Below are 12,523 nucleotides of genomic sequence, written 5' to 3' on the forward strand. Positions count from 1 at the left end.
GGGTTTGAAAGGTTTAAAGAGGCTCTGTCACCAGATTTTGCAACCCCTATCTGCTATTGCAGCAGATAGGCGCTGCAATGTAGATTACAGTAACGTTTTTATTTTTAAAAAACGAGCATTTTTGGCCAAGTTATGACCATTTTTGTAATTATGCAAATGAGGCTTGCAAAAGTCCAAGTGGGTGTGTTTAAAAGTACAAGTCCAAGTGGGTGTGTATTATGTGTGTACATCGGGGCGTTTTTAATACTTTCACTAGCTGGGCGCTCTGATGAGAAGTAACATCCTCTTCTCTTCAGAACGCCCAGCTTGTGACAGTGCAGATCTGTGACGTCACTCACAGGTCCTGCATCGTGACGGCCACATCGGCAGCAGAGGCTACAGTTGATTCTGCAGCAGCATCAGCGTTTGCAGGTAAGATCGACTTACCTGCAAACGCTGATGCTGCTGCAGAATCAACTGTAGCCTCTGCTGCCGATGTGGCCGTCACGATGCAGGACCTGTGAGTGACGTCACAGATCTGCACTGTCACAAGCTGGGCGTTCTGAAGAGAAGAGGATGTTACTTCTCTTCACAGCGCCCAGCTAGTGAATGTATTAAAAACGCCCCGATGTACGCACATAATACACACCCACTTGGACTTGTACTTTTAAACACACCCACTTGGACTTTTGCAAGCCTCATTTGCATAACTACAAAAATGGTCATAACTTGGCCAAAAATGCTCGTTTTTTTAAAATAAAAACGTTACTGTAATCTACATTGCAGCGCCTATCTGCTGCAATAGCAGATAGGGGCTGCAAAATCTGGTGACAGAGCCTCTTTAACCTCCTACACTGTGTGTCGCCATTTTTTGAGGTAACCCACAGTGTAGTAGGTTTACATACAGTAGTAAACACACACAAACACTAACATACATTGAAATGTCTTACCTGCTCCTGCCGCCGCGGCTCCCTCCGGCCCGTCCGCTCCCTTTGCTGCCGCTGTTCCATGTGCACAAGTCCGGAAGCCGCGACCGGAAGTAGTAATATTACAGTCCGGCCGCGACTTCCGGTCCACAGGAAAATGGCGCCGGACGGCGCCAATTTCGAATAGGACTGTGTGGGAGCGGCGCATGCGCAGTTCCCACACAGACGCCGTACACGGACGTGAATGGGACGGGAGCCGTTCACAGTCCCTATGGGACTGTGGCTGCCGTACTCCATGTCTGTGTGTGTCGTTAATCGACACACACAGAAATGGAACAAAAAATGGCAGCCCCCATAGGGAAGAAAAAGTGTAAAAATAAGAAAAAGTAAAACACAAACACACAAATGAATAAAAACGTTTTTATTAAAGCACTAACATCTTTAACATATAAAAAAAATTATTTGCCATGACACTGTTCCTTTAAGGCACTGGAGAATGACACGGAGATCATAATTAAACCCTCCGATAAGGGGGGTAATGTTGTTGTGATGGACCGTGCGCAGTATGTTACCATGTGTCATAACATCTTGAAGGACAGACTTTGTTATAGCATCCTGACTGCCAATCCTACAGCAAAATACATGGCTGAACTCAAAGAGATTGTGGGGGAGGCTAAACAAGCTAAGATCATTGATGTGCGAGAGTTGTCATTTATTGTGGGACAATGCCCACAGATAGCTACCTTTTACAGTCTTCCCAAGATTCACAAGGGTCTCAGTCCACTAAAAGGAAGACCCATTGTCTCTGGGATTGACAGTGTGTCTCAGAACGCTAGTATCTATGTGGATGGGATTTTGAGGCCTTTTGTGACGGCACTTCCGTCCTATGTGCGTGACACAATGGAGGTCCTCAGGAAGCTTGAGGGGATTAAAGTTGAATCTAATGTTCATTTGGCAAGCCTGGATGTAGAGGCCCTTTACAGCTCCATCCCTCACTCCTTGGGATGTGGTGCGGTTGAATATTTCCTCAATGAGAGAGGGGCTCAGTTTGGTGCGCATAATCAATTTGTGCTCATCCTGTTGCGTTTTGTACTGGAGCACAACTTCTTCATCTTTGAACAGAAGTTCTTTCACCAGCTCAGAGGAGTTGCCATGGGTAGCCCCTGCGCTCCCACTTATGCCAATCTCTATCTGGGCTGGTGGGAGAGAGAATTTGTGTTTTGTGATAGGATGAATCTTCACAGACATACAATAAAACAGGAGGTGGATACACCCGTGGGAAAACACTTCTCTGGACCAGACCACAGTTTGGCAGATTTAAAGGTACTCATTCTGAAGGGTCTTTTTAAAAACAACAGAGAAAGAAAAATTTGGGAATTCAAGATGATGATAAAATTCCAGTCATTGACACAAGGCCTCAATCTAACACCAGGATTTATGAGCCACTACATGGACACACGTCACGTCCCCCATCAGACTGACTCCAGATGCCTTAACTCCTAAATCATCACCCCTATAACCTCAGTTTTATTGCCCCGGCTTATCTTAATGATGTATCACCTCATGTACTAATTGTCTTTGTGTAACATCCAAATGTTGTGCTTTTTTCTAAGTCATTCATTTGTAAACTGCCTGAAGAAGGGGCCTCTGTGCTCTGAAAGCTTGCATATAGAACTTTTATGGTTAGCCAATAAAGGTATCATACCTATTATACTTTTGTCTTTTTTGACACAAAAGTATTTAACATTTCATTTTGTGATAGAATGGAGAAATATGTCTCTTCCATTTTATTATGGTTAAGATTCATTGACGACATTTTCATATTGTGGTCAGGTACAACAGCAGAATTTGGAGAATTTGTTTCTATTCTTAATATCAATGACCTGGGTCTCTACTTTACCTCTGAAATTAAGGATAATCATATCACATTCCTTGATATCCAAATAGAGAAGACTGGCCAGGGACATATCCAGACACAAATCTACAGGAAAAGTACAGCCACCAACAGCCTTCTCAGATGGGATAGTTGTCACCCTAGACCCCTGAAGATGGGCATTTCAAAGGGTCAGTATATCAGAGCTAGGCGGAATTGCACCACACTGTCAGACTTTCAAATGTCGGCCAACAGTCTGAGAAAGAGATTTGAGCATAAAGGGTATCCCAGTGGTGTTTTGAAATCAGCATACCAACACGCCATTACATCAAATAGGGAGTCCTTATTGAACCCTAAAATATCTCCAGAGAAGGATAGTGTCATGAGCATAATTGGTACCTATGATGTTGCACACTTTGAGGTTAGAAATATACTTACCTCATACTGGGATATCCTTAAAGCGGATCCGGACGTAGGTGGTTTATTTGGGGACCGTCCTCAGATTACTTTCCGGAGGGGCCGCAATCTTAAGGACAGATTGGTGCACAGTCATCTGAAGATGCCTGTTGTCACCACATGGCTTTCTACCAATGTCACTGGGTCCTTCCAGTGTGGTAGATGCAAAGCATGTAGCTCTGTTTGGAAAAGCAAAACATTTAAGAGCACTGTGACAGGAGTCATGTTTTCCAACAGGTCATTCATCAACTGCCTCACCAAGGGGGTGGTGTACCTAATTACGTGTCAATGTGGGATGCAGTATGTTGGCAAAACAATAAGGGAGTTCAGACGCAGAATTCGGGACCATATCTGTGACATTCAGAATAAAGCTGACACTTCTGTTTCTCGACATGTATGGGACCACCACAAGGCAGACCCCTCCTTTATCAGGTTCCAAGGTATGGAACATGTCAGTATTCCTGCCAGGGGAGGTAATTGGGATAGACGTGTTTTACAGAAGGAGACCCAGTGGATCTTTAGGATACAAACCATCAAGCCACTGGGCCTTAACGAGTCTATATCCTACCTTCCTTTCTTATAATACGCCATGCCCATTTAGTGTGTTTTTTCTGTCCTGACCTCTCTTTGACACCTTAGTGTGCCATAAGATAGGTCCCCGATCTCATTATTGTACTGTTTCCCTAAATATTGGATCTAATGATCCATCTCTTGTATGACCCGTGCCAGTGATACGCTACTTTGCTGGTTTGTGTGCACTGATCTGCTCACTAGATCCCCTGTTTGGCATACATGGCGCTTATTCCAGCCATGGTATCGGCGCTGTATGTTCTGGCCACCTCTAGCTCCAGCTTGTTACCACTGATGCTTTATGCATCTTTTCCATTGGCTGCGTGGTTACTATGGAGCCGCCCCCTGTAGGGGCGTGTGTTTCACACGCCTTACTCCTTCATTGGACGGCCCGATACTACGCAACGCCTCTATGGGTGGGGCTTGGGTTGATAAAACGTCCGAGTTTCCCCGGCGCACGTCAGATCACTATCAGATGTCTCATATGCGCCGTTACACCATACGAACAGCTGAATATCAGCTGACAGGCACTTTCTAAACTTTACGTTAATAATTCAGGCAACTCGTACCCCTGAGGACGCTCCCCTACATGGTGCAGAAACGCGTTGGGAGTGTGCCTGCTAACTAATCTGTGGCAATCAGATCTCATCAATATTTGCCAAGCACTCTGAGCTGGTCTATGTGACAATTCACCTTGGATAAATCAGGCATCCATGAATGGGTGCGTGCTGATTGTCTCTTTTTCTCACATACAATTCAGTCTGCGCTCTTGATCTGGTTGCCAACGCCTGTACCTGGATCTTTTGGCACTCCGTGCCCTACCAATTTTAATAATTTTGACAATAAACAATTATTTTAAACGTTTATACAGGCAGAATATTTACATCTTAGTAAAATTTAAACGTATACCTTCACACTGTTACTCTTTGGAATATTTTTATAGTAACAGGGGCCCGCGGCCCGAGTTACTATAGTAACTTTTTATTGATGTGATGTGGCTTTGGGGCCCGGTCGCAATTGCGACCGCTGCGACCCCTATAGCTACGCCAGTTGGTGGTACTTATGGCATATACTGTAAATAGGAATTACTTTCTTTAAGAAAGTAATAAAATACTTGTTGAATACAATTGGTGAGGAGAACTACAACTCACAGCAGGTCCTGAAAACCTACAGGTATCATGGCATGCTTGGAGTTATAGTTCCCCATGCAGGGGAAGGGCATAACAGACCGTAGTTTCTTTGCAAAGTATTGGGGACACTTTTTCCTCATAAGCTGCTGCAGTGCTACCTGGCTCTTACCTTTTAGTCTGACTATTTCTCTGCTCAGCTCTGTGAGCCGTGATGCAATATGATGGGACCGGGGGAGGGTGGGTTGAAAAGTTAAATCCACCACGACTCATGAGGCTCCTGCTGCTGCTAGGACCACGACAAGTACACAGTCTACATGCTGGCTGCTGTAGGACACAGCCTAGTGCAGCTCAGCCAATCAGTATGACCCACACTAATTGGCTGGACTGCAGCAGGCTGTGTAGTATAGCGTCCAGCAAGTGGGCTGTGAGCTGCTCAGGGAGGGGAAATGTGTCACACTACAGGGCAGGGCCCGCCGCTGGGGATAAAGAGTTGGGCGGGTAGCAGCAGCAGCACACTACATACACCGGCATCTGGCATTTGCCAGATAGGCAGCCCGGCCCTGCAGTCAGCGTTAGTGTGGCGAGGCCCCCCTGGCTTACGGGCCCGGTCGCAACTGCGACCGCTGCGACCCCTATAGCTACGCCACTGCTTAGACAGAAATAGAGCCTACAATTCTCCTGAAAGGAGAAAAAAGTCTTCTGGTCCCCTGAGAACCGGTCAGGCAACTTGAGGTGGGGTTCAAGAGGTGAGGTGGAGGGCACTACCTGGGTAGCATCACGCTGGTTGCACCTCTGAGCCAGGGCTTGAACCTGTAGGGAAAGACCCTGCATTTGCATTTGCTGAGCCAGGGCCTCAAGGGGGTCCATAGTAGTGTAGGAACCAGGGTAGAAAAGGTATATGGGCCTGTGATTATGTAATGTCGGGGTAGGGAGACGGACAGGTGAGCCCTAATCTACCCACCACTCAGTCCCTGCCTACTTGCACAGTCCGTCCTAGGCACCGGCGTACAACTGGGCGACGGTCCCTACGCTCACTATGTGAACGACAAACAAAACAGACAAGGGAACACAGAAGCAAAGGAAGAGGGGAAGTTGCCCACGGAAACACTGTGAGCAACAGAGTAGTGGACGAGCCGAGTCAAACCTGGAGAGTACGCAGTAACAAAAGCAGAACAGGAGAATAGTCAAGCAGGGTCAATATGAAGCAGAGGTCAATGGTATTAGCAGGAACAGCAGAGCCAGGAATCACAGGCAAAGGACAGGCAGCAAATGAAGGTATAAATAGACCAAGGGCGGGAGCTAGAACCGTCTGGCCAGGCTGTGATAGGTTCTCCCACTCCCCAGCCTACCAGCCTGAGTGGTAGAAAATCGAGTCACTCTATCAGACCTAGGGACAGATGCAGACTGATTAACCACGGGCGTCGACACAGAAGCTGTGTCTGGCAGATCCTTTACATTTTCACTAATAAATATTGAATTTATCGACCAAATTTTTCCACTATCATAAAGTACAATAAGTCATGAGAAAACTGTTTCAGAATCGCTTTGATAGGTAAAAGCATTCCCATGCTATTACCACATAAAGTGACACATGTCAGATTTGAAAATATGGGTCTGGTCCTGAAGGCCAAAATGAGCTTGTTCCTCAAAGGGTTAAAGAGACTCTGTCACCACATTATAAGTTTCCTATCTCCTACATAATGTGATCGGCGCTGTAATGTAGATTACAGCAGTGTTTTTTATTTAGTTTAGTTTAGTTATAACCTATTTTATATTTATGCTAGTGACTTTCTTAATAGACATCTGGGCGTGTTTTTACTTTTTGACCAAGTGGGCATTGTGGAGAGAAGTGTATGACGCTGACCAATCAGCGTTATACACTTCTCTTCATTCATTTATTCAGCACATAGTGATCCTGCATTGTTCACTATGTGCAGCTACATACTCACACGCTAACGGTACTGAAGTGTCTTGAGAGTTAATAGGCATAGCGTCCAACCAGGACGGGATGTCTATTCATCACTGCCGACACTTCGGTAACGTTTGTGTGGAATTTACAGCACAGCAAGCGTAATCTTGCGAGATCACGCTGTAAATCACGCTTGCTGTCATTAACTCCCACACTAACATTACCGAAGTGTCGGCAGTGATGAATAGACATCCCTTCCTGATTGGACGCGATGTCTATTAACTCTCAAGACACTTCAGTAACATTAGTGTGTGTGTATGTGGCTGCACATAGTGAACAACACAGGATTACTATGTGCTGTGTAAATGAATGGAGAGAAGTGTATGACGCTGACGGTCAGCGTCATACACTTCTCTTTACAACGCCCACGTGGTCAAAAGTAAAACACGCCCAGTTGTCTATTAAGAAAGTCATTAGCATAAAGCTAAAATAGGTCATAACTCCGTCAAAATTGATCGTTTTTCTAAATAAAAAATCACTGTTGTTATATACATTATAGTGCCGATCATATTATGTAGAAGATAGGCCACTTATTATGTGGTGACAGAGCCTCTTTAAGGGCAATGCGCAGCTCTCCTCTAGAAGAAAACTTGATTATCTAGTGCCACCTATAGGTGACTACCCCGTAAGTCAACGCCCTACCCTCTATAGAGCCTAGAAACACGACATAGGTTAATGAAATAAAATATATTTATAGAGGATTCAGCTCTGTTTTTCTGATACAGAACTCCATTCATATAGTTATAGAGGTAAATGATACAATTCCATCTGCCTTTAGCCACCACTAGGTGTACATATTTATATAGTTCCAAATAAAAGTTAGTGGTGACTGTAGGCAGCTAGAATTGTATTATTAAAAGCAAAAAGAACCCCCTTTGTGAATGTAGCCTCCTGATATTTAACTGCTGAAACCTCCTGTGGTCATCTACAGTCAGTACATGAGTCAATATAAATGGAGGTACATTTTAAACGGGTCCTAAAGTGGCCTTGCTTGTATCTGCAATAAATGTGCGGGCCACCAAGTGTTATATTCGTTAAAAGGCTCCTAAAAAAAACTGCAGTAAGAAAAGAAGTAAATTGGTATTGGATGTAGGAGCCTGTAGACGAAAAATGCCTGGAGTCATTACTGACACACCATACTAAGTCCTCATTACTGACACACCATAATCCACGATCATAATGCAAATTAGAACATAGAATCTGATGGTTTTTTGTCATAAGTTAAATAAAAGTATTGAATGGAGACAACTGTACCAGGTCACACTGCATGAAATATAATTTAGCCCTGCCCCTGAGGAGCAGACATCCCTAGGTACCGGCCTCTTGTGTTTGTTTAAAAGAGAATCCGGCCTGCCGGATCTTAAACCTGGCAAATTAATTCACATAATGCATTCTAATGGCCTGTGAGTTGGTGAAAAGCAAATTTGGGGGGAAAGTTTGCTCACCCCTAATCCCAACCTTTGAATCATAGACTATAGAACATTTAAGCCCCGCCCCTACATCCAGGAACATAATTTTTTTATGCAAATGTTATAAGCCCCGCCTGTTTTACAGGACTTTTATCTAGTATAAGGCCCCGCTCAAGATTTGATGCAGATTCTGCAACAAAATCAGCTTCAATTCCACTGACCATATAAATTCAATGCACACAAGTGGGGTTTTTGCAAAAAAAAAAAAACACACACACGAATCAGTGGCATGCTACTTATTTCCACGACATCCGCACCTAAAAAACAGCAGATCAGCCCCAGGTACATTAGCCCCAACAGATTTGTGGCACTTCAAATTGCATATCCGCCTTGGATTTCTGCCGCTGATCTTGTAGTAAATATGTAGTAAATCGTCTATGTCAAATCTGACACTTGTGAACATACCTTAAAAGTCTCAGATACCATAAATCAATGCAAAGTTCAGACCATCCCCCCAATAATGAATAAATGAATCAACTACGAATTGCAAGGCAATGGTTGGTTGGTGAATAATGAACTTTTTGCCATATTACCTGACATGGTGGTTGTTTTCCTTCTCCCCCAGAGCCCCTTCTGATGCTTGTTCAGCTTTGAGCCTGTAGTTCAATATATTGTAGCGGAGAACCACATCTCCTGATCAGACAATGGCCCCTCTCCCTCAACTTTTATACTCCAGCAGCTCAATCCCAATAGGAGAAAAGTGTTTCAAGAGGTTTACTACGCAGGATGTTCTAGAAAATTAGGAGGAAACATTGTTTCTAGTGTTATTTTCATTCTTTTTTTTTATTTGTCCTTTAGTTAGGCGTTGTCTTATGCATTATGTAATCATTTTCTGTTGAGCTGTCCCTATATAATACAATACGGCTCACATTTACTAAGACCGGCGTATTTTACACAATCTAAGTAATCTAAGTAAGGCTGGGTTCACACGACCTATTTTCAGGCGTAAACGAGGCATATTATGCCTCGATTTACGCCTGAAAATACAGCTCCAATACGTTGGCAAACATCTGCCCATTCATTTGAATGGGTTTGCCGACGTACTGTGCCGACGACCTGTAATTTACACGTCGTCGTTTGACAGCTGTCAAACGACGACGCGTAAAATAACATTCTCGTCAAAGTAGTGCAGGACACTTGTTTGGACGTAATTTGAGCCAGTTTTCATTGATTCCAATGAAGAACAGCTCACAATTACGGCCGTCAAAGATGCCTCGCAAAATGCGAGGACGAGCATTTACGTCTGAATTTAAGGAGCTGTTTTCTCCTGAAAACAGCTCCGTAATTTCAGACGTAATGGACGATATCGTGTGCACATACCCTAAACAAGATAGTTGGAGAGATTTGCCAAATTCCTAAATCTGGATAATTTTGAACTGTCTGACAGAAAATAAAATCTTGGCAGAGTTGCACCAAAGTTTGTGCTAGTTTCACTATTTTTCTTAACAAATGTCACCTAAACTATGTCTTCTAGGAGACCACTGCCACTTTTTTCTTATTTTTCCATCACTATGCCCCTTTCTTCCTTATTACACTTGCTCCGCCATGTGTGAGCCTAATCAAATAGTGGCAGATTTTGCAGATTATTAGTAACTCAATAACGTATATATTAAATGTTTATTACTTTGCAGAATTATAATGATGTAGATAGGGTTGCACCCGGAAAGTTTTCCCTGGGGTCCCCTGAGCTGCCTGCTGGTGCCAACCTCCTCCACCGCCCGGTACATTCTCAGTACCTCTCTGTCCAATTCGACAGCTGCCACCGATAGCCTTGGTCCATCCTCCTCTTATCTAATAAGATGTAGGGGCTGAGCAGGAAGACATGTTGCACAGTGTGGAAGCCGGCCATACTCACTCTTGTCAGGCTCTTTCTCCCTCTGTACTGCAGTTCGCGCTGGCGGGCTTTTCTCCTCTTCAGGCTCTGCTGAGTGGCTGCCCCTCTGCTGTGATGTCCTCTCCCAGGAACAAAATGTAGGGGGTGGGAAAACCAAAACAATGGTACCACACACACACACACACACACACTATCAGCCTCAAAACTAGTAAATATAGGCTGGGGGCAGTGGTGGCATCAAAACCCCAGATCAGACCCCAAAATAAAGACCTTAGACACTTACAGCATACCTCCAGTTATAAAAGAAAATGATTATAGGGCTAGACGTTGCAATATAAGTGTTTTTCTAAATCAACTGCTGGCTACTGCACTCAGACATCAGACCAGACCCCTTAAATAAATCGGATCTAAGACCAGACTTCCTAAATGAATTAAACCTCAGACTAGCCTCCGCTAAATAAATCAGGCCACAGACGCCTTAAATAAATTAAACTTCAAACCAGACCTCTAAATAAATCAAACCTGAGACCAGACCCCCATAATACAGACCTCATAAATAATTCCAAGATCCAATTTTAGTTTTGAACACAGACGCTAAATTATTTGCCAAGTTTCTTGCAAATAGGTTGGCCAAGGTTGCCTGGATCAGAATAGATTTGTCCTGGGTAGATCAGTGAAATGAAATATCCATAGGCTGGCAATTTATAGATAGCAACAAGTAAGACCACCCTTTCATCCTCTCTATGAATGAATTAAAGGCAATTGGCAGAGAGTTATGGAGAGATTCGGGATTTGAACCACCTTTATCAAATGGGTTTGATTTACATAGGTATGGGTACTGGACGCTATGCCACCTCTCTTCAAGTCTATTAGGATGGAAGCATGCACTCCGTTCCTAAACAGCCCTGGGCGGATTGTACTTAGGGCAATCTGTGTTCTAGGGGCTGATAAATGTTATTCCTCATTATAATCCGCCCCATGCTTCCTGCTTTGCCCTTCGTACATAAATAAAACATTTAAATTTCCGTTATTGCAGTATTTAGACTCTGCATTCTTCAGCCTCCTTAACCTAAATCAACCCTCTCCTCCTGACCTGATGTGGAGAGTTGAGTACTGTAGCTATAGGCACCATTTTGCAGCTATTGCGTGAGCAGTTTTACTTTTGCATTGAAAGAGCTGTATGCGCTACACCAATGTTAGGCAACCTTTTTTGTATGGTGTGACGATAAAAAAAAATAAAAAAATCGGAGATGAAGTACTCCATGTGCCATGTAAACATGAAGTCATAAGACAAACTGTTACACGTATGTGACATAAAACAGTTATTCAGGTCATTAAACTTACATTTCAGTGTGACCCTTTTCCCTGACTTTCTATGCAAAGATGATCTATCTGTGGTGCATACGAGACTACTGAACCCCAGCTTGGGGTATTGCACACAGGAGAGACCATAGCTATTGAACACCAGCTGAGGGGGGCGGTTGCTACTGGACACCAGCTAGAGGGAACTGAACACTGGAGAGACTGTGGCCCCTAAACATCAGCTTGGAGGGGCACTGTACACAGGAGAGTGACTACTGAACACCAGCTTGTGGGTGTTGCACATAGGAGAGACTGCGGCTACTGAACACCAACTTGGGGGGTGCACATAGGAGATTCTATAGGGGGTGCACATGCCAATTCTATTATGTTGTTTGTGTTTCTTTTTATAGGATCTGTTTTGCTGAAACAATGTAATACTGGTATAACTTGTTGCATAACTCCCAACTTTCAAGTATCGCAAAGAGGGACAATATTTTATTCCTTTTAAGCCACACCTCTAATCCCGTTCAATCCCCGCCCATACACACCCGATTTAGCCAACACAGTATCATGCTCCCATAGTGCCTCCCCACAGTATAATGCCCCCATAGAGCCCCACACAAAGTATAATGCCCCTTTAGCTGACTCCCACACAGTATAATACCCCATAGTGCCTTCCACACAGTATAATGGCAAATAGCTGCTCCACACAGTATAATACCCCATAGTGCCTCCCACACAGTATAATGCCAAATAGCTGCTCCCATACAATAAAATGACCCATAGCTGCCCCATACAGCATAATACCCCCACAGCTGCCCACATACAGTATAATGGCCATACAAATTCCCCCATACAGTATAATGCCCCCATACAATGTAATGCCCCCTTAGCTGCCCCCATACAGTATAATTCCCCATAGCTGCCCCCATACAATATAATTCCCCATAGTTGCCTCCATACAGTATAATGTCACTTTAGCTGCCCCCATAGACTATAATGCCACCTTAGCTGT

The 12,523-nt window shown here is 44.0% G+C and overlaps 1 long non-coding RNA gene across 1 annotated transcript in view; it reads right to left on the bottom strand.

The window, feature by feature from the left end:
- Positions 1–9,054, bottom strand: part of LOC142745688 (uncharacterized) — a 55,499-nt gene extending 46,445 nt beyond the window's left edge. Inside the window, exon 1 of the long non-coding RNA XR_012881688.1 lies at positions 8,906–9,054. This is a non-coding gene — a long non-coding RNA (uncharacterized LOC142745688). The remainder of the gene's footprint in view (positions 1–8,905) is intronic.
- Positions 9,055–12,523: the final 3,469 nt, after the last annotated feature.

The sequence above is a fragment of the Rhinoderma darwinii genome, chromosome 1 (genome assembly GCF_050947455.1).
Source record: "Rhinoderma darwinii isolate aRhiDar2 chromosome 1, aRhiDar2.hap1, whole genome shotgun sequence".
NCBI classification, from domain to species: Eukaryota; Metazoa; Chordata; class Amphibia; order Anura; family Rhinodermatidae; genus Rhinoderma; species Rhinoderma darwinii.